Source organism: Myxine glutinosa, chromosome 12, assembly GCF_964187855.1.
Source record: "Myxine glutinosa chromosome 12, kmMyxGlut1.1, whole genome shotgun sequence".
NCBI lineage: Eukaryota > Metazoa > Chordata > Myxini > Myxiniformes > Myxinidae > Myxine > Myxine glutinosa.
The window spans coordinates 87,131,536-87,154,942 of record NC_136272.1 but is presented as its reverse complement, the minus strand read 5'-3'; the positions used below and the strand labels follow the sequence as shown (position 1 = coordinate 87,154,942).

Sequence of the window (23,407 nt, the reverse complement as noted above, 5' to 3'; positions counted from 1 at the left end):
CAATGAAGATTTCATCGTGGATTCTATGATGGTGAGCTGCCCAGGCCCTGATGCAGCAAAGCTGCCCCAAACCATAATACTTCCACCACCATGCTTTACAGTTGGGTATCAGGTTCTTGTGGTCAAATGCTGTCTTTGGTTTTCGCCAAACATGTCTTCTGGTACTGTGGCCAAATAGCTCTACCTTTGACTCATCTGTCCAGAGCACATTGTTCCAGAAGTGTTGGTCTTTGCCTCGGTGTTCATTGGCAAACTTTAGTCTTGCCCTGATGTTCTTTCTGGACAGCAAAGGTTTCCTCCTGGCACACCTCCCATGTAGATCAAATTTGTGCAGCCTCTTTCCAATGGTAGACTCGTGCACTTTGACATCAACAGTGGCAAGAGCTACCTGTAGGTTCACGTGATGACATTCTGGGGTTCTTAGAGACTTCTTTCAGCATCTTGTGGTCTCCTTTCAGGCTGAACTTGCTGGGGCGGCCTGGCCTGAACAAGTTGGCAGTTGTTTGGAATCTTCTCCACTTGTAGATGATCTTCCGGACAGTCGAATGGTTGATTTCAAATTGTTTGGAGGTCTTTTTACATCCCTTCCCAGACTCGTAGGCATCTATAACCTTCTTTCTGAAGGCCTCAGAGAGCTATTTTGATCTCGGCATGGTGACGCCGCACACATTCAACAACAAAGAGCAAACCAAACTAAATGTCTGAGGTTTAAATAAGACAGGTTCCTCCAAGATCCTCTCTCATGATGTTCTAATCATTTGCACCTGAGCTGGTGCACCCTGATTCTAATTTTAGGGATTTGAAGTAGTGATAAATGTAGGGGGTGTACTTACTTTTTCCACATGCGAAATTTGCATTTATGTTTATTTAAATTATACAATGGACTACAAAATGTAAATGTTTCATGATATTTGTTATATTATATCCACCTTTATCTCTCAATATTGTTGAAATGAAGATCAAATAGCTGTATGTTGAAATATGTTGAAAAAGTCCAAACTTTTCATGGGGTGTACTTACTTTTTCATGTGAACTGCATGCGTGACAATTGGAATAAAATTGAAATTTAGCATTGATTGTTTTTGAGACTTTTTTCGACATCTGTGTATTAACCAGATGACTTGACTTCCATTTCAGGTCTTGCTGGCGAGGTTTCGTTTATTCGCAGCTGTCCACGCTATCCATTGAAATCGAAGTTAAGTAATTGTTCCTATTTGTATTTTCGTTAAAACTGTATTTATTTTATGGTGTTTGTACCTATAGTGTGTCCCTAGGAAGATTCTCGGTGTAAATCTTTCTTTCATACCTGTATAGAAAATCGTGTTAATTTGTGTCGTGTCTTTTGAGGCCTTGCAGGCTACCGTGTCGACCTTGAAGCTTTGTTTTCTCTCAGCGGTCCGTCGTTTGTGCTCCAATAACTTTCGTTCTCTGTTTTTCCCAGTCTTTTCACCCCATAGCCGACTTCCTTGTTGAAAATCTCAACTCAAAAAAAAAACAAACAAAAAAAAAACATTTCCTTCTCTGTTCTTATTCATTTATTCGTTCTTATTCGTTCGTTTGTTCTTCGACCACGTGTTGCTCCCCCATTTCCCCAGATAGTTTTCACTGTTAAACTTTAAAATGTTTAAACTTTCCCCTGAAGTTCTGTATTCTGTCGTATGTTATAACACCTTTTTCTTCTTCTTCTGTAAAAGGTTGCTTTCGACTTGCTCACCAAATGTATTCATCCCAAAAAAAAATTCCTTCCCTTACAATGCCTCTTTTCTAGATTCCCTAAACTCACCTGCACTCCACCCCCCATCAGCGTCCTTGAACATATTTTTGACTCGGTCACAAGAAACTCATTTTGCAATAATTGTTCGTTTCCCATGAATCGTACACTTTCCAAAATCCAATCTCACCCCTCCCCTCCAAATCTTCCCCATCACCCCTCCCCTCCAAAACTTCCCCATCACCCCTCCCCTCCAAATCTTCCCCATCACCCATCCCTTTCAAATCTTCCCCCTTGCCCCTCCCCTCCAAATCCTCCCCATCACCCATCCCTTTCAAATCTCCCCCCTTGCCCCTTCCCTCCTAAACTCCCCCCACACCCCTCCCCTCCAAGACTCCCCCTCGCCCCTCCCCTCCTAGACTCCCCCCTCACCCCTCCCCTCCAAATCTCTCCCATCTCCCATCCCTTTCAAATCCCTCCCCTTGTCCCTTCCTCCTAAACTCCCCCTACCCCCTCCCCTCATAAACTCCCCCTCGGCCCTCCCCTTCAAATCTCCCCACCCTCATTTCTTCTCCATTTCCCCCCTCTCACTCCTCCTCATCAAAGCGTCCTCCCCGCTTCTTCCCCCTTCCAACTCTCACCTCCATCTCCCCCAACCTCCTGCTTCGCTCTTCCCCTCTTCAAATAACACCTCACTGTCCCTCACCCAATCACCATCAAACCTTTTGTCCGCCCCATTCTTCCCTTTCTCCAAGCTATTCTGAAATCTCTGACACACTTCAACAGCTCTCCCTACCTCTTCCTCCTCTTCCACATCTTACCCTACCCCTCCCCCCCCCCCCCCCCCTGTTCTGTATCCGATGCTCCCCCTTCCTCTTCATTAATGGTATGGACCTCAAACATCCGGGGCCTTCGCTCAAACTTGACTGATCTCTCCAAACAGGTTGCTTCTGACAAACCAGACGTGATCTGCTTAACAGAAACTTTCCTCCTTCATTATGTCTCTGATTCCTTGGTATCTCTCCCAGGTTACTCCCTCCTCCGGTATGATAGACCCGAGCCTCGTCCTGGAGGTGGGGTTGCTATCTTTATAAAAAAAATCTCTTCCTCACTCGCCCTGCACTGCCCTCTCTCCACCTCACCCCCAGGAATACCTTTGGCTGCGGCTTCCCCTTCGCTCCCACCTTTTGTTCATATGTGTGTTGTACCGTCCACCAAACCGTGATGACTCTATCTACATCTTGCTGTCTGATAATATGGACCAACTTCTATCTACCTATCCCAACTCTCTCTTCCTCATATGTCATGATTGCAATTGTCACCATGCCAGTTGGCTGGGTGTGGTTACCTCTCTCACCAGCCATGGCTCTTCAGCAAAGGACTTCTGCGACTCCCTGGGACTGACACAGTCTGTCAATTTCCCGACCCGGATCTCAGTCAATGGAGCATCTTCTCTTCTGGACTGGGTTATGACTAACTTCCCTGAAAATGTCTGCTGCTCTTCTTCTGCTCCAATCGGCTCATCTGATCATGTGCTTGTTAAAGTGGACATGTCTCTGACCATTCTCAGAGAGCCTCCTCAGCATCGATGAGTCTGGCATTTCACTCAGGCCAATTGGCACGGTCTTCAAGCAGCCATCAATCATCTGGACTGGTCTCCCATCTCTACCGCCTCTGACATCAACTCATCATGGGAATTCTTCCAAAGTAAATTGTTCTCGCTCATGCACAGATTTATCCCATCTCGTCTTCAGTTGTCATACCCTTCCTTCCGTCCATGGTACATGGAATCTTGAGGTGAGGCTGTTGCCCAGAAACAACTTGCTTTCGTCTCCTGGAAAGCAAATCCAACGGAAGGAAATCTCATTTCCTTTCACAAAGCCCGAAACAAGTGTGTCCACCCTCAGGAGAGCCAGGAAACAACATCTCTCTGTTCTCAAGACCGAACTCTCTCATCTGTCTCCCTCTTCCAAATCCTGGTGGCATCTGGTCAAATCTGTTTCTGGTGTTTGTTCCCCCTCCATCCCCTCCCTCACCTCAAACGGCTGCACGGCTGACTCCGCACGTGAAAAAGCTGAATGCCTCAACTCTGTGTTTGCCTCTAACTCTTGTGTCCCAAACCCATCCCTCTCTGTACCCACCGTACCCAGTCGTACTCAGGTGCTCCTGGACTCTCTCTTTTCCTCCTGACAGGTGGAAAAGTTTCTGTCAACCCTCGACTCTGATTCTGCAACTGGACCTGACGGCATCAGCCCACGGGTCCTAAAATCCTGTTCTTCCGCTCTTTCACTCCCTCTCTGTTCTCTTCACCCGCTCTTTTGCTCAAGGTCAACTGCCATCTGCTTGGAAATTAGCCAACATCACCGCTTTACACAAAAATGGTGCAAAAACAGATCCTAACAACTACAGACCAATAAGCCTTCTCCCAATTATCAGCAAAGTCATGGAATCCATCATTGGTTTGGATATGAAATGTTTCATCTTCTCCAATGGCTTGATCTCTAATCATCAATTTGGTTTCAGACCAGGTCACTCTACTCTGAACATGCTGCTTCTGCTGTCTCAACAATGGATGGCGGACCTCAATGCCAAACAGGAAATTAGAGCTGTCTCCCTCGACATATCACGTGCCTTCGATACGGTCTGGCACCCCGCACTGCTCACCAAACTCTCCTCCTTTGGTATCCATGGAAATCTCCACGCATGGCTGGTGGACTCCCTCTCTAGTCGTAGTCAACGTGTGGCCCTGAATGGGGTTCTCTCATCTCCTCTTCCTGTTCAGGCTGGAGTTCCCCAAGGCAATGTTCTGGGTCCTGTGCTTTTTCTGGTCTTCATCAATGATCTCTCCGACTCTCTTGATAATCCTCTCTATCTCTTTGCTGATGACTACACTCTCTGCCGCTCCATTCCTCATCCCTCAGATCGGCAGTCTGCAGCCTCCTCACTCTCTGCAGACCTGGACAAAATCACTGACTGGGCAAACAAGTGGAACATGTCTTTCAAACCTGACAAATGTCACACTCTTACGATGTCTCTCCGAAAAGACCGACTGGACAACCCTCCCATCCACTTTCTGAATAATCCTCTCCAAGAAGTTCTGTCTCTCAAGCTTTTGGGTCTCACTATCTGCCATGATCCTTCGTGGGAAAACCACATTTCAAATCTGGCCTCCAAAGCCAGTCGCCGACTGGGCATCCTCCGTCGTGCGAAGTCCTTCCTTGGCACACCTGAGCTCCTCACCACATACAAGGCTTTCATCCGCAGCGCAATGGAATACTGCTCTCCCCTCTGGGCTGGTGCTCCTGCCTCACACCTAGCTCGTCTTCATGCTGTTGAAACCAAAGCGTTCAGAATCATTGGAATCTCCCGTGATGAAGCTACTTCCGAGGGCCTTTCACTTACTCACCGCAGGCAGGTTGGTGGTCTTTCTGTCTTCTACCGACTCCTCTCCGGCCTTGCTCCTCCAGCTCTCTCTGGGCTCTGTCCCCCAAATATTCCTGAAGGTCGCACAAGATCTGCCTGCAACCCTCTTATGGTTAAACTGCCAAAATCAAGACTCTCTGCTCACCTTCACTCCTTCATTCCTCTTTTCTCCCACCTCTGGAACAAACTCCCTCACTCTCTTCAATCCCACTCCTCCCTCCAGGTCTTTAAAACGGCTGTTCACCACCATCTCTTATCTTCCCCCATCCAAAACCTTGATCTTTTCTACCCCCGCTAATTTCACCCCACATCCTCTTTTTTTGAAATACCAACTTCTTTCCTGGAAGTCCTTGGTGTCCTTGTGTTTATACTTCTCCCACCCCCCACACCCCCTTCCCACGCCGCCTCCCCCGAGCCCTCTCCCTCCCACACATTCCCGATGTCCCTCACAAATGTTGTGTTTATGTGCTTCCCCTTCTCTCCCCTTTTTATATACTTTGGTTGTTTGTCTGTTTAATTTGTTTGTGTGATAAATGTTAGCTCTTTCATGAGCCTCGATTATGTACACAAACCCCTCCCCCCCAAAAAACCGCACTCCCCACTTTTAACTTTTTTTGCAGATAAAATAGCGCGATTAATACACTGGAAAATACCGTATTATGTGTCGTTCAGTGACAAAATAAATCTTGATGTAATCCATTTTAAATTCAGCCTGTAACACAACAATATATTAGAAAAAATTCAAGGGGTGTGAATACTTTCTGAAGGCACCGTATCAAGAATAAGCAGCCTTGTCCTCACTTTGCTCGCCCTAGCTCGAATAAAACCACATATACTGTACTTGATATCCAATTATTGAGCTGAGAGGGTTTATTTTTCAGCTAAGAAAAAACTTTTGTGTTGTACACCATAACTTATTTGATGAATGAAAAAGTATTTTATTCGTTTTGAGTCAAACCTTGGTTATGGCATCAGTGAGTGCTTGTGTGGAATATGCTTTTTATGCAAATCTAAGTATTCGATTGCAACGATTGTTTCGGATTCGGTCACAAATACATTTGTTTTGCTTTTTTGCAGATGTCACATGACAAGACTGATTTCAATGTGGGAAATAGTTCACCATCCTTTGCAAAGGAAACATTGGTTTCCCTTCTGACTTCAATGCTTCAGAAGGATCCAATGAAGAGGCTCACTATGACACATGATGGTGAGGGATTGATACAGTTTTCAACTGCAGTATGTTATTTGCATGATCAAGAATGTTCACACATGCTGGGATTGCTGACATCCTGTTATTGTGGATCAAAATGCAATTGCTCACCAGTGCAGGTGATTTCTGATCGTGTTTATATTTGAATCCAACACATCCATTGTTTTGCAGGAGATTGTGAACCACACATGGTTCAAGGAAAATCACCAGAAGAATTTTGATGGTAACCTGCACTCCTTTTGTACTCGTTTTATACACAACATTTTCCCTGCGAGAACGGGGGTTAGCCTTGCGGTCCCCATGACAATCCTCTCCATTTTGCCCTATTTTCTGCATCTCCTTGTTTAACCCCCTTGCCCGCATTTCTTCTTCCACCATCTTTAGCCAAGTCTTTCTCCGTCTTCCCCGTCCTCTACTTCCTTCTACATTCATTTCCATCACTCTTCTCAACCTGTCACTTTCATCCTTCCTCAGCAAATGACCAAACCATCTCAACCTGTTCCTCTTCACAGCATCAATCACAGGCTCTATTCCCATCATCTTTCGCAATTCATCATTTGTCTTCCTCTCTCTCAACGATACTCCGCACATCCACCGAACCATTCGCATTTCCACCCTTTCCAGCCTTCGTTGCTGCTCTACGTTCATTACCCATGTCTCGCTCCCATAAATCATAACACTTCTCACACATGCAGCATACACCTTTCCCTTCAGCTTCAATGACACTCCCCTCCTCATCAGCACGCCACTCAGTTCCCGAAACTTCTTCCATGCACATCTCACTCTTGCAACCGTTGCCGAGTCTGATCCACCTTCTCCATTCAGCATGTTGCCGGGGTAGCAAAATGTTTTCACACCTTCCAGCTTCACGCCGTCTCCAAGATCCAAATCAACATTTCCTCCACCTGCAGCTCCCTCTGTGCACACCTTACATTTGAATGTAGCTGCCACACTGGTTAATGACCCTCTCAGACCACTACATTTTTGATGAACCCACTCAGCGCACATTGTACATTGAATGGAGTTCACTCCCACACCATTCCTGCACACAGCACATGGCCACTTCCCATTTCCTTCCACCTCACCACATGCTTTACCACTTGCCAGCACCTTCATCTTTCCTATATTCACCTTCAGACCTTTTGTCTCCATACATTCCTTCCACTTGTTCATCTTTTCCTTCAGTCCATCCATACTTTCCGCAATCAACACCAGATCATCTGCATACAACAACTCCCACGGTAAACCCTCCTTTACGTTCTGAGCCAGCACCTCCATCCCAGCTACAAATAGTAGTGGACTTAGTACCGACCCCTGATGCACTCCCACCTTCACCTCAAACTCACCACTGTTCCCGTCCTTCATCCTTACAGTTGTGCGCGCTCTTTTGTACATTGCCATCATTACTCTGATCAACCATTCCTCCACTCCTAACTTCCTCAATGCCCATGTCAATACTTCGTGTGGAACCCTATCGAATGCTTTCTCCAGATCAACAAACCCAAGAAACAACTTCTTCCTCTTCTCCATGTACTTCTCCTGCAAATGCCTCACAATAAAGAGCACGTCTGTCGTTCCTCTTCCTGGCATAAATCCAAACTGCATTTCGTCGATCTTCACCTTCTTCCTTATCCTCCTCTCCAACACCCTTTGCAATACCTTCATTCCATGCTCCAATAACTTTATCGCTCGGTACTAGCCACACTCCAGAGGGTCACCTTTCCCCTTGTATAGAGGGACGAGGGTACTCAGTTCCCAATCCACTGGAATGCGGCCTTCTTTCACCACCAGATTACAGATCTCTGTCATTCTCTTCACACCCCGACTTCCTGCTGCCTTCAACATATCTCCCACAACTCCCGTCGGCCCTCCCGCTTTTCTACTCTTCATTGCTTTCATCGCTTCCTCAACTTCCTTCAGTTATCTTCTCTGCCGGTCCTAAAACTGCGTTACTCTCTATGTTGCCATCCCATTCATTCTCTTTATTCAACAGCATTTCCATCTATCTTTTCCATCCTCCTTTAATTCCATCTGGGTCCACAACGATTTGTCCCACTTCATCCTTCAAGCAACAAACCCCCATCACATCACACCTATCTTTCGCTATCTGCTTTGCAATCCTGAATACCGCTCTCTGACCCTCTTCCGAATCCAAGCTTTCTCCGAACATTTTCCTACATGCCTCCTGCGCCTTTGCTACCTCTTTCTTTGCAGCCTTCTTGGCTGCCTTATAACTTTCATGCTCTGCTTTTTCTGCTCCCGTACCCTTCGCCTTCTGCCACTCCTTGAACTTCTTCCTCTTCTCGTCAATCCTCTTTCCAACTTCCTCATCCCACCACCATGCTTCCGAGTGCCTCGGTGGTCCTTTTGTCCATCCACATACCTCACCAACGGCTCCCAACAGACTATGTTTCATTGACATCCAACCATGTTCAAGCTCAACCACATCATCCTCTACCCTACTCAGCCTCTCCTTTAGTGCCTCCCTTACTGTCACCTCTTTCATCCTCCACACCTTCATTCTCGGTTGATACTTCACCCGCCGAGCTCTGCTCGCACCTTTCACCCTTATGTCGCAGACAACCAAGTGGTGTTGTGAAACAGCCTCCTCCCCCGGGATCACCTTTGTGTCCCAGAGGTGCCCCCTGTCTCGCCACGCACCATCAGGTCGTCAACGGTTGTCGTCGACCCACCTGATGTGTATGTAACAAGCTTATTATCCTCTTTCTGGAACTGAGTATTACAAATCAACAAATCAGCTCCATCAGCAACTCCAAAATCCTTTCACCTTCTCCATTTCTCACACCATGTCTGTAACCACCATGAACTCCCTCAAAACCACCCATACTCCTTCCCACATGTCCATTTAGGTCTCCTCCTACCACAACAACTTCCTCATCTTTCACGTTTTCCATCAGCTTCTCTATCGCACACCAGAACTTGGCCTTTTCTTCATCGCTCCGACCAACCTGCGGAACATATCCCGAGATGACATTCACCAAGAGCTTTCCAATCATCATTTTCACCATAATCAACCTGTCACTCGCTCTAGTCACACTCACCACACTGTCTACAAACTCCTCAGAAAACAGGACACCAACACCATTCACGCCCTCCGGGCACCCTTGCCACACAAACTTGTATTTCTGTCCCTGCCTACCCTTCACCATTCTCACACCACTTCCCTTCCATCTCGTCTCTTGCACACAACATATGTCCACTCTTCTTCTGATCAATACTTCCACCACTTCTCCTGATCTCCCTGTCATTGTCCCTACATTCCATGTCCCAAACCTCAGAAACCGATCTCCACTTCGGGCTGTACCCTGCCCATATGTAGTTGTAATTGTCATGGTTCTGTTTTTGAGGCAATGTTTTTTTTTATGGCCAGATGCCCTTCCTGACGCCAACCCTCTTAGTCGCCTCTTACGACACGCAGGGATACGGTGCACCTATTCTAACCAGGGTACACACCGGGATAAAGCTTTGAATAAAACCAAACGGGTTTAATCCCGAACAAATAAACGGAGAATGAAATCAAAAATAATAACTATATACAATGAAGTAAAATAAATCCGATAAAAACTAAGGCGTCAAGTCACGAGCACAGATGGGGCGAGGGACACAAAATGGCGACTTATCTCTGGTGGCAGCGGTTGAGAGGATGGGCACGGAGCAGGCGATGAGGCGATGGCGATGGCGATGAGCAAGGCGATGATTTTTATATCCTCTGGTCTTTTTGTTTCTCCGTAAAATGGAGCCTCATGGTGCGTGACCTGATAATGGGGCAGCAGGGCAAGTCTTCAACAAAATAAATATGAACTTCCGTTTCCAGGTCCGAGTGTGTTCGACTTGAATTGTGCCATATGTCTTTCCAGTTTATCAAAGCTTAGGGTTCTGACCAGATCCGTTGTCTCCATGTTTGTTGGTCTGCTCTGCCTCTGTCTGTTTGTTTGTTTGTCCGTGAACAAGATATCTGCAAAATTGGATTCGGACGGATTCAGCCAAAATGTGGTTGAGAGGTTGGGTGTGTGAGAAAGACGAAATGATTAGATTTTGGTGATTATATGGATCCGGATCTGGATATGAAACGTTGTTAGTATTCCAAGTAATTCTTCACCATTGAGAGATGGGATCAAAAACGATATATATCACGATATTTCAAAATGTTGTGGTCGAGTTGTGAGAAAATGAGGTGAATGAGTTCCATTCGGCCACAAGAGCATTCATGAGGTTTGGCACTGATGTTGGGCGATATGGCAGCCATCTTGGACCAACTGCAAATAATAATAATAATTATTTCTTGGAAACCACTGAATGTTTTGGGGGGGGGGATTAAAACAAAACGTGGTCTATTGGGGGTCAAAGTGGATCCAAGTTTGACCCCCCCCCCTCCCCCTCCCCAAAATAGGAATTTACTTTTTCCTCTGAAATTACAAACACTATTTCAATGAAACTTGACCACAACCTTAATCACCCATGATGTGCCGAAGTTTGTCCACGGCACTTAGAAAATCAAATGCTAAGGGGTTTATGGGGGAGGGTGGTCAAAGTAGGTCCAGGTTTGACCCCCCAAAATAGATATTTGCTTTCTTTTCTGAAAGCACACACGCACTTTTGATTAAACTTGACCACAACCTTCACCATCCGTGATGCACCAAAGTTTGTTCACGGCATAAAAAAGATTTCGCCCTGAGGGGTCCACAGGGAGTTGCTCCCGAAAATATGTATTTGCTTTCTTATTAGAAACTACACAAGCAATTCCGATGAAACGTGACCACAGCCTTCATTACCCACGATGTGCCAATGCTTGTTCACTGCATTAAAAACAATCGAGTCCTGAGGGGGTGTAAAATAGGGTTTTTTGGTTTGTTTGTTTAATGTCATGATTATGTTAGTATGACTCCATGTTGCCCTGTCTTCGAGCAACTATTGAAATTATTGGTTTAAAATACCTTTATTCAGTGTAGCATACTGTTCATTCTACCAGGTGAGCACCATGGGTATTGCCCCTATGTTTATTGTTATTATTATTACTATTATTATTATTATTATTATTATTATTATTATTATCATTTTTAACTGTCGCTGACATCGTTTAAGCCTCGACTCAAACAAATCCAGAAAATAATCTAAAAAAGACTTCTATCTAAAATTTAAAATAGCATTTAAAATAACTAAATAGGTGTGTGGCTTTCAGTTCTGTGCCTTTGGGAAATATTGCTTATTTGTAAGGTCTATTTGATGTGTGCTTGCATTTGTCGGGGTCCCTCAAGGTGTTCTGAATGAAATTGGTAGAAATCTGAGGAAAAATGATTTTATTTTTATTTTATTTTTATTTTTTGACCTGGAAAGATGAACTGCTGCTGCCTTGTCTCGGTGAACTCAGATTCAGCGAAAACGATCGTGATTGGAGAATACGTGATCACATGACCGCAAGGCGCCCTATTGTTGCTCATTTTGAAACGTTAAATTGTGTGAAATACAAATTCACAACATTGCAATCATTGTAACATCGTCATACAAGTATCATCAAAACAAATAAGAAGTAAATCAATTGAATGGTAAATGATCTGCCATGTTGAGAGAAAGAGAAGATGGAAAAGATTCCCTTTCTCTCGTGGAGGATCAATCTCGGACCATTTAAAGTACAGAACTTCGTCCTTATTTGTTTTGACTTTGCTCACCGCGCACTCAGTTCATTAATTCTGTGCTGAAAATAACGATTACATTCATTCCAAGCAGAATCAGGAGTTGTACCACATGACATGGTGTTATAATGATAGTGCAGTGTTATAATGAGCAATCTCTTCTCTTATGAATGAAATACGAGTTGTGGTCCAAAGGGTAAAACATCTGCAATTGGCAACAAACTCGGTAAAGGAAACAACATGAACACACGATTTGTGAAGCAGGCAGATGCTCTCACGAAGCACATGGTTCCTCCACAAGTCATGAGACCAAAATGCGAGAAAACCTCTTCAGTGTGCGTCTTCCAAAAAGCAACAGAAACAGTGGAGAGTTTGCTCAACAAATCAACGTCAGAGATGAACAGGGAGGTAAAAGCACGGCCGTGCGAGCTGTGGAACAGAGAGGTGAAAGCACGGCCGTGCGAGCTGTGGAACAGGGAGGTGAAAGCACGGCCGTGCGAGCTGTGGAACAGAGAGGTGAAAGCACGGCCGTGCGAGCTGTGGAACAGAGAGGTAAAAGCACGGCCGTGCGAGCTGTGGAACAGAGAGGTGAAAGCACGGCCGTGCGAGCTGTGGAACAGAGAGGTGAAAGCACGGCCGTGCGAGCTGTGGAACAGAGAGGTGAAAGCACGGCCGTGCGAGCTGTGGAACAGGGAGGTGAAAGCACGGCCGTGCGAGCTGTGGAACAGAGAGGTGAAAGCACGGCCGTGCGAGCTGTGGAACAGAGAGGTGAAAGCACGGCCGTGCGAGCTGTGGAACAGGGAGGTGAAAGCACGGCCGTGCGAGCTGTGGAACAGAGAGGTGAAAGCACGGCCGTGCGAGCTGTGGAACAGAGAGGTGAAAGCACGGCCGTGCGAGCTGTGGAACAGAGAGGTGAAAGCACGGCCGTGCGAGCTGTGGAACAGAGAGGTGAAAGCACGGCCGTGCGAGCTGTGGAACAGAGAGGTGAAAGCACGGCCGTGCGAGCTGTGGAACAGAGAGGTGAAAGCACGGCCGTGCGAGCTGTGAAACAGGGAGGTGAAAGCACGGCCGTGCGAGCTGTGGTGAAAATAATGAAATGACAATTGCGAAACTACAACAGGAACAATCATGCAAAATAGAACCTCACCTGCACTGAATTACAGGTGCAACTGTTGAAATGACTTGGACGGTTGGATTAGATTTTGTTTGCATCCTTTGCAAACAAATGTGTCTTCTTTATTTTGTCAACTGATAATTTGAGAGTTGTTTTGGTGAATATGTTTGTTTAACTCATGTGATGTACGTAGTAATTCACAATAATTAATGATTAAATCTCTCTCTCTCCCCCACCCTCCTCTCTCTCTCTCCCCCACCCTCCTCTGTCTCTCTCTCTCCCCCACCCTCCTCTGTCTCTCTCTCTCCCCCACCCTCCTCTGTCTCTCCCCCACCCTCCTCTGTCTCTCTCTCTCCCCCACTCTCCTCTGTCTCTCTCTCTCTCCCCCACCCTCCTCTGTCTCTCCCCCACCCTCCTCTGTCTCTCTCTCTCCCCCACTCTCCTCTGTCTCTCTCTCTCCCCCACCCTCCTCTCTCTCTCCCCCACCCTCCTCTGTCTCTCTCTCCCACACCCTCCTCTGTCTCTCTCTCTCCCCCACCCTGCTCTGTCTCTCTCTCTCCCCCACCCTCCTCTCTCTCTCCCCCACCCTCCTCTGTCTCTCTCTCCCACACCCTCCTCTGTCTCTCCCCCACCCTCCTCTGTCTCTCTCTCCCACACCCTCCTCTGTCTCTCTCTCTCCCCCACCCTCCTCTGTCTCTCTCTCTCCCACCCTCCTCTGTCTCTCTCTCTCCCACCCTCCTCTGTCTCTCTCTCTCCCCCACCCTCCTCTGTCTCTCTCTCTCTCCCCCACCCTCCTCTGTCTCTCCCCCACCCTCCTCTGTCTCTCTCTCTCCCCCACTCTCCTCTGTCTCTCTCTCTCCCCCACCCTCCTCTCTCTCTCCCCCACCCTCCTCTGTCTCTCTCTCCCACACCCTCCTCTGTCTCTCTCTCTCCCCCACCCTGCTCTGTCTCTCTCTCTCCCCCACCCTCCTCTCTCTCTCCCCCACCCTCCTCTGTCTCTCTCTCCCACACCCTCCTCTGTCTCTCTCTCTCCCACCCTCCTCTGTCTCTCTCTCCCACTCCTCTCTGTCTCTCTCTCTCTCCCACCCTCCTCTGTCTCTCTCTCTCCCACCCTCCTCTCTCTCTCTCTCTCCCACCTTCCTCTGTCTCTCTCTCTCCCACCCTCCTCTGTCTCTCTCTCTGTCCCACCCTGCTCTGTCTCTCTCTCCCACTCCTCTCTGTCTCTCTCTCCCACCCTCCTCTGTCTCTCTCTCTCTCTCCCACCCTCCTCTGTCTCTCTCTCTCCCACCCTCCTCTGTCTCTCTCTCCCACTCCTCTCTGTCTCTGTCTCTCTCCCACCCTCCTCTGTCTCTCTCTCTCTCTCCCACCCTCCTCTGTCTCTCTCTCTCCCACCCTCTGTCTCTCTCTCTCCCACCCTCCTCTGTCTCTCTCTCTCCCACCCTCCTCTGTCTCTCTCTCCCACTCCTCTCTGTCTCTGTCTCTCTCCCACCCTCCTCTGTCTCTCGCTCTCTCTCCCCCACCCTCCTCTGTCTCTTTCTCTCCCACCCTCCTCTGTCTCTCTCTCTCTCTCTCCCCCCCACCCTCCTCTGTCTCTCTCTCTCTACCACCCCTCTCAGCCCCTCTCTCTTCCCCCACCCCTCTCTGCCTCCCTCTCTCCCACCCCTCTCTGTCTCTCTCTCTCCCATCCTCCTCTGTCTCTCTCTCTCCCCCACCCTCCTCTGTCTCTCTCTCTCCCACCCTCTTCTGTCTCTCTCTCTCTCTCCCACCCTCCTCTGTCTCTCTCTCTCTCTCTCTCCCCCCACACTCCTCTGTCTCTCTCTCTCTACCACTCCTCTCAGCCCCTCTTTCTCCCCCACCCCTCTCTGCCTCTCTCTCTCCCACCCCTCTCTGTCTCTCTCTCTCCCCCCCTCTCTGTCTCTCTCTCTCCCCCACCCCTCTCTGTCTCTCTCTCTCCCCCACCCCTCTCTGTCTCTCTCTCCCCCCCGCCCACCCCTCTCAGCCCCTCTCTCTCCCACCCCTCTCTGTCTCTCTCTCTCTCCCCCACTCCTCTCTGTCTCTCTCTCTCCCCCACCCCTCTCTGTCTCTCTCTCCCCCCCCCCCCACCCCTCTCTGTCTCTCTCTCTCCCCCACCCTCCTCTGTCTCTCTCTCCCCCACCCTCCTCTGTCTCTCTCTCTCCCACCCTCCTCTGTCTCTCTCTCCCACCCCTCTCTGTCTCTCTCTCTCCCCCACCCCTCTCTGTCTCTCTCTCTCCCCCACCCCTCTCTGTCTCTCTCCCCCCCCCCCCCCCACCCCTCTCAGCCCCTCTCTCTCCCACGCCTCTCTGTCTCTCTCTCTCTCCCCCACTCCTCTGTCTCTCTCTCTCCCCCACCGCTCTCTGTCTCTCTCTCCCCCCCCCACCCCTCTCTGTCTCTCTCTCTCTCTCCCACCCCTCTCTGTCTCTCTCTCCCACCCTCCTCTGTCTCACTCTCTCTCCCACCCTCCTCTGTCTCTCTCTCTCCCACTCCTCTCTGTCTGTCTCTCCCACCCCTCTTTGTCTCTCTCTCTCTCTCTCCCACCCTCCTCTGTCTCTCTCTCTCTCCCACCCTCCTCTGTCTCTTTCTCTCTCCCACCCTCCTCTGTCTCTCTCTCTCTCCCACCCTCCTCTGTCTCTCTCTCTCCCACCCCTCTCTGTATCTCTCTCTCCCACCCTCGTCTGTCTCTCTCTCCCATTTCTCTGTCTCTCTCTCTCTCCCACCCTCCTCTGTCTCTCTCTCTCCCACCCTCCTCTGTCTCTCTCTCCCACCCCTCTCTGTCTCTCTCTCCCACCCTCCTATGTCTCTCTCTCTCCCACCCCTCTCTCTCTTCCCCCTCTCTCTCCACCCCTCTCTCTCTCCCCACACCCCTCTCTCTCTCTTTCCAACCCCTCTCTCTCTCCACCCCTCTCTCTCTCCACCCCGATCTCTCTCCACCCCGATCTCTCTCCACCCCGATCTCTCTCTCTCTCCAACCCTCTCTCTCCACCCCTCTCTCTCTCCACCCCTCTCTCTCCACCCACTCTCTCTCTCTCTACCCACCCCTCTCTCTCCACCTCTCTCTCTCCCCACACCTCTCTCTCTCCCCACCCCTCTCTCTCTCCCCACCCCTCTCTCTCTCTCTCCCCACCCCTCCCTCTCTCTCTCTCCACCCCTCTCTCTCTCTCCCCACCCCTCTCTGTCTCTCTCTCTCTCCCATCCTCCTCTGTCTCTCTCTCCCACCCTCCTCTGTCTCTCTCTCCCACCCTCCTCTGTCTCTCTCTCTCCCCCACACCTCTCTGCCTCTCTCTCTCCCCCACACCTCTCTGCCTCTCTCTCTCCCCCACACCTCTCTGCCTGTCTCTCTCCCCCACACCTCTCTGCCTCTCTCTCTCCCCCACACCTCTCTGCCTCTCTCTCCCTCACCCCTCTCTGTCTCTCTCCCCCACCCCTCTCTGTCTCTCTCTCTCTCCCACGCTCTCTGCCTCTCTCTCCCACCCTCCTCTCTCTCTCGCTCTCCCACCCTCCTCTGTCTCTCTCTCTCCCACCCCTCTCTGTCTCGCTCTCTCTCCCACCCCTCTCTGCCTCTCTCTCTCCCCCACACCTCTCTGCCTCTCTCTCTCCCCCACACCTCTCTGCCTCTCTCTCTCCCCCACCCCTCTCTACCTCTCTCTCTCCCCCACCCCACTCTGTCTCTCTCTCCCACACCCCTCTCTGCCTCTCTCTCTCCCCCACCCCTCTCTGCCTCTCTCTCTCCCCCACCCCTCTCTGCCTCTCTCTCTCTCCCCCACCCCTCTCTGCCTCTCTCTCTCCCCCACCCATCTCTGTCTCTCTCTCTCTCTCTCTCCCCCCACCCCTCTCTGTCTCTCTCTCTCTCTCCCTCCCCCACCCTCCTCTGTCTCTTTCTCTCTCTCCCCCACCCCTCTGTCTCTCTCTACCACCCCTCTCTGTCTCTGTCGCCCACCCTCCTGTCTCTCTCTCTCCCACCCTCCTGTCTCTCTCTCTCCCACCCTCCTGTCTCTCTCTCTCTCTCTCTCTCTCTCTCTCTCCCCCCACCCGTCTCTCTCTCTCTCCCCCCACCCCCCCTCTCTCTCTCTCTCTCTCTCTCCACCCCTCTCTCTCTCTCCTCCCCTCTTTCTCTTCCCCTCTCTCTCTCTTCCCCCTCTCTCTCTACCCCTCTCTGTCTTTCTCTCTCTTTCTCTCCCTTTCTCTCCCTTTCTCTCCCTCTTTCTCTCTCTTTCTCTCTCTTTCTCTCTCTTTATCTCTCTTTATCTCTCTTTATCTCTCTTTATCTCTCTTTATCTCTCTTTATCTCTCTCTATCTCTCTTTATCTCTCTTTATCTCTCTTTATTACTCTTTATCTCTCTTTATCTCTCTCTCTATCTCTCTCTGCCCACCCCTCTCTCTCTCCCCACCCCTCCCTCTCTCTCTCTCTCCCATCCATATCAAGCCAATGAAGCCTTTGTACTCCCTGTGTGAAGCGGGGCCATCGCCGTGAAATATAAAACACACAGGAAATGGTACATTGTGCCGAGGCGCGGCGGTGATGGTCACCGTTAACCCTCGTCCAGTCAAAGATCCCCGGAGGGTTAAACAGCACGGTGAAGTTGGCATGGCAGTTGTGTATGTTGCTCTGGTGGGGCATGGTGGCCTTTGTGAGAATGGTTACCCTCGAGGTAGAGATCTATCCAGTGATATTCATTTTGAATTTGTACAATATTATATTTGTACAATTTGGTGTCCAATTTTTTTTCCAGGGTTCAAACCCCACTCCTGACTTCCAAATTGTTGCGGTTTTGCGAAGCCCGTTCCCTTACCAAGGGGGGATTGAGCCCCTTTTTCTCCTTGGGTCTTCGAACTGGGAGACTGAGTCGCCACCCCCGGGCAGACGTGGAAAAGGGTCTCGGGACAACTTCGCACGTACCTTAAGTACCCACGTCACAGCGGAAGCGGGGACCGAGTCTCGCACAAACTACGCGTAATGGAGTCCACCCGAGCGGATGGCGTACCACGTGACCCATGCTGTTACCTTGCTATTGAACCCGATCAGAGTGATCTAATTCGTACCATGCTAAGTCAATGATGGAAGGGACGAAACGGTCGAATCAAAGGAATAGCACAATTTATTTACACTATTATGTGCAATGGTTCGGCAGAAGAAGACACACAGGGCAGTCTTAATCAGTCTTACTTATTTCCCCAGACAATGGGGCCACTTACACACACAGGGAGATGGATGGAGAATGTTCGCGCGTATCCTGGCGAAGGCAGGCAGGCAGGAAAATCCTCGCGGCGCGTTTCTCGGCAAAGGCAGGCAGAAGGTAATACGCGCGTCTGTGGCCCGGTGCGGCTGTCTTTCACAGCGCAATTAATACAACTGAGCGCTCCGGTCTCACAACTCGTAACTCACACAGCGCGACTCGTCTGCACTCCTCGGGGATCTGACTCCAGCTCAACTAAGAACTCAGCGAAGCGCATCCCTTCTCACAACTCCAACTGCCACGCATATTATATCGCCACGCCCTAGCTCGCATCGAATGTTCCAAACCCCGCCTCTTGCCGCAGTGGTAAGCCACTCCCCTCGAGCCCTGATTGGCGGCTCGTTCTTACCGTCGGCTCCTCCGCCTTCCTTTGGCCTTAATCGACTTGTTCAGGCCAGCCTCGTGGTATTTCGCGCCAAAACCAAAAACAATGGAGGCATCTTAAAGGCACCTAATTTCCATTATCCTACTCAACGCAAAACTAACACAGGAAAGGTCTACGCTTACATTTACTAAGAAATAACTGAGCTTTAAATGAGGCTGCATGTTGTAGTGTAACTAAACGAAGAGTTTTAGCAGATCACTGGCACAAAAGATAGCCTGGTGCCTGGCACAAATAGACACTAGCCTGGCACAAATATAGCCTGGTGTTGGCTTAGCGGTTCGGGTGCCGGCTTGGGATCCTAGGATCCTGGGTTCGAATCCCGGTCAATCGCTGAATTAACGCCGGGGGGGGGGGGGGGGGGGTTGACTCAGCCTGTCATCCTTCCGAGGTCGGCACATGGAGTACCAGTTCACTGGTAATTCCCTGTGCATCGCAAGAGGCAACTAACAGGGTTGGTGGCAGGAAGGGTATCCGGCCATAAAACATTGCTTCAAAAAGGGAATCTCCTGCTCTAACTGTGCGGTGTTATTTTCCATACTGGGCTTTTCAACCAACATTGGATTCCCAGAACCTCGACCACCGGCCAAATAATTCCCGATAATAAAAGAGATTTCCTCTACAGGAAGAGTGGCTTGTAAACCTACGTTGACCGGTCCTGACACCAAATCAGACTTCAAATGGATGACATGAAGTGGAGCTTTAACATAGCCACCAACCCCCTGTAAAAGAACACTAACACCAGTTGCCGTCTTCTCTGACAATGGCAAAATGCCCTCAAGCATCAAAGATTGATGTGCTCCTGTGTCCCTCAATACCCTAAGAGGTCTCTGGTTCGTTAAGTCTCCATCCAGTGACACAAACCCCTCTGAAATAAAAGGTTTGTAACCCTCTTGAACAAGGCCGTACTGTGATTCCATACACATGTGACGCTACAGCACACAATGACATTCTAGACGATTGTGTGCTTCCAACTTTGTGGCAACAGTTTGGAGAAGGCCCTTTCCTGCTTCAGCATGACAATGCCCCCGTGCACAAAGCGAACTCCATAAAGAAATGCTTGTTGAGATCGATGTGGAAGAACTTGACTGGCCTGCACAGAGCCCTGACCTCAACCCCATCGAACACCTTTGGGACGAATTGGAACTCCGACTGCGAGCCAGGCCTAATCGCTCAACATCAGTGCCCGACCTCACTAATGCTCTTGTGGCTGAATGGATGCAAATCCCCGCAGCAATGTTCCAACATCTCATGGAAAGCCTTCCCAGAAGAGTGGAGGCTGTTATAGCAGCAGAGGGGGACCAACTCCATATTGATGCCCATGATTTGGAATGAGATGTGTGATGTTCTGGTGTCCACATATTTTTGGTCATGTCGTGTATATATACGCTCAATCTGCATGTTATAATTATAGGGAACGAATGATGGTGAATGAATAGAGTATTGCAATTCATGAATTCCTTGTGAGGCTATGCGAAAAGCTCTTGCTCTGTGCGGGGTGTGTCTGACCACATCCCTATGAATTAGAAAGACTCATTATGACAGTCATTATAAGCGGGCCTGAAGCATGATTACTCCCCAGGCAGAGCGGTGCAACACATGACCGCTGGTTACATCATTTCTGTGAGGAAAAGGGGCGTGGTTGTGCAGTGCAGCTAAGTGCTGATGGTGAGAAGGTGAGGACATCATTCCGATTATTGATTATAAAATGATGAATGCATCCAGACATCAACTTTTCCTGAACCAAGTATGATGAACGTCTCTGGCCTCAGGATGGAGATCAGATGGTGTTGCTGAGACAAGGACTCACTGGGTCATGTTTACACCACAATGCTCCTTCGCACTCCGTCCTTTTTGGTTCAAATTGCTGTTTTCGTCTTTCAGTTTGCTCTGTTAATCATCATAAAATGCCCTCGGTATACATAACCACCGACGATAGTTAATTCTTTTGTATTTTTATTTAAACATGTCTGTATGTGATCGGCATGAGTAGTGTGGCCGCTGTGAAACACATCTTGCGTGCTCAGCAGGATGGCCAGGCCTCCTGTTACTCGGTGTGCCAGGCACGTTTTCCATAATGCCAGGTCTGTATACTTGCAAAAGGGCTATTGGGTTGCCTCGAACAACATGTAGACACTCTTCTTTCATAATGACATCCATTTTATACCCAACACGAAGCTGCATGTATATAACTGGTATTGCAATCCGCTTTGGTGCTGATGCTGTTCGAGCCCATAAATGTGAATATGACAAGTTCCCTTTTATTCCTCTCATCCGTCAGACGACCTTAGGAGCAGCTGGGAATGCTACCAAGTACACAGTCCCCGCTGCAGTCACAACAGAACACGGACCCTCCAGCAGAAGCTCCACTAAACACCTGTAATGCATCCAGCCCACAGGCAGGACTCCATCAGAGTATTTCTGTAAATGACACGTTGCAGACTCCCGAGGATGACATGGACCTCACCAACCTTAACTGGCTCCACGAGGGTCCGTGTGTGCTTCCTTCCCTGTGGCTCGGCACCTCCGGGGATGGAGCGGGTGGTTCCACCAGCCATTTTGATGGATGCAGAGCAAAAGGGAGTCGAGAGAAACCTCCATATTCGTTCAGCTGCCTTCAAACAACTTGCCTTTGCCTCTTGGAAGGCTAATCCAACTGAAGGAAATCTCAGTTCCTTCCACCAAGCTCGGAACAAGTGTGTGTCTACCCTCAGGAGTGCCAGGAAGCACGATCTCTCCTCACTCAAGAATGAACTCTCAAACCTGTCTCCTTCCTCCAAATCCTGGTGGCGTCTGGTCAAATCCGTTTCTGGTGTTTGTTCCCCTTCCATCCCCTCCCTTACCTCAAATGGCCACACAGTTGACATCGCACGTGACAAAGCCGAATGCCTCAACTCTGTGTTCGCCTCGAAATCGTTAGTCCCAAACCCATCTCTCTCTGTTCCCACCATTCCCAGTCGAACCCAACTGCTCCTGGACTCTGTGTCCTTCTCTCCTGACAAGGTGGAGGAGTTTTTGTCAAACCTCGACTCTGATTCTGCAACTGGACCAGACGGCATCAGCCCACGGGTCCTAAAATCCTGCTCTGCCGCTCTATCTCACCCTCTCTCTGTTCTTTTCACCCTATCTTTTGCTCAAGGTCATCTGCCAGCATCCTGGAAATCAGCTAACATTACCGCTTTACACAAAAAAGGTGCAAAAACAGATCCTTGCAACTACAGACCAATCAGCCTGCTCCCAATTATCAGCAAAGTCATGGAATCCATCATTGCTTCGGATATGAAATCTTTCCTCTTCTCCAATGGCTTGATCTCTGATCATCAATTTGGTTTCAGACCAGGTCACTCTACTCTGGACATGCTGCTTCTGCTGTCTCAACAATGGATGGAGGTCCTCAATGCCAAACAGGAAATCAGAGCTGTCTCCCTTGACATATCAAGGGCCTTTGATACGGTCTGGCACCCAGCTCTGCTCACCAAACTCTCCTCCTATGGTATCCATGGAAATCTCCATGCATGGCTTGCGGACTTCCTCTCTGGTCGTAGTCAACGTGTGGCCCTGAATGGATTTCTCTCATCTCCCCTTCCTGTTCAGGCTGGAGTTCCCCAAGGAAGTGTGCTGGGCCCTGTGCTTTTTCTGGTCTTTATCAATGATCTCTCTGACTCTCTGGAAAATCCTCTCTATCTCTTTGCTGATGACTCCACTCTCTGCCGCTCCATTCCTCTTCCCTCAGATCGGCAGTCTGCAGCCTCCTCACTCTCTGAAGACCTGGACAAAATCACAGACTGGTCAAACAAGTGGAACATGTCTTTCAATCCTGCCAAATCTCACTCTCTTACTATGTCTCTCCGAAAAGATCGACTGGACAACCCTCCCATCTACTTTCTCAACAATCCTCTCCAAGAAGTTCTGTCACTCAAGCTTTTGGGTCTCACTATCTGCCATGATCTTTCTTGGGAAAACCACATTTCCAAGCTGGCCTCCAAAGCCAGTCGCCGACTGGGCATCCTCCGTCGTGCGAAGTCCTTCCTCGGCACACCTGAGCTCCTCACCACATACAAGGCTTTCATCCGCAGCTCAATGGAATACTGTTCTCCCCTATGGGCTGGTGCTCCTGCCTCACACCTGGCTCGGCTTCACGCTGTTGAATCCAAAGCTTTCAAAATCATTGGAATCTCCCGCGATGAAGCTATCTCTGAGGGCCTTTCACTCACTCACCGCAGGCAGGTAGGTGGTCTTTCTGTCTTCTACCGACTCCTCTCCGGCCTTGCTCCCCCAGCTCTCTCTGTGCTCTGTCCCCCAAATATTCCTACAGGTTGCACAAGATCTGCCAGCAACCCTCTGATGGTTAAACTGCCGAAATCTCGGCTCTCTGCTCACCTTCACTCTTTCATTCCTCTTTTCTCCCGCCTGTGGAACAAACTCCCACACTCCCTTCAATCCCTCTCCTCCCTCCAGGTCTTTAAAACAGCTGTTCACCACCATCTCTTATCTTCCCCCATCCATAACCTTGATCTTTTCTACCCCCACTAATTCACCCCAGATCCACCTTGTTTGAAATTCCAACTTATTTCCTGGAAATCCTGGCAGTGTCCATATGTTTATACCTCTCCCACCCCCCCCCCCTTCACATGCCTCCCCCCTTTCACATGCCTCCCCCCCT

The 23,407-nt window shown here is 49.3% G+C and overlaps 1 protein-coding gene across 1 annotated transcript in view; it reads left to right on the top strand.

Annotated features, from left to right (window-relative positions):
• The window catches only part of LOC137418791 (sperm motility kinase X-like), a 55,998-nt gene extending 41,020 nt beyond the window's left edge, over positions 1 to 14,978 (top strand). Inside the window, exons 11-13 of the mRNA XM_078766279.1 lie at positions 6,212 to 6,341; positions 6,516 to 6,567; positions 14,726 to 14,978. The gene's annotated coding sequence lies outside the window, so the exon portion shown is untranslated. The remainder of the gene's footprint in view (positions 1 to 6,211; positions 6,342 to 6,515; positions 6,568 to 14,725) is intronic.
• The last annotated feature ends 8,429 nt before the right edge of the window (positions 14,979 to 23,407 follow it).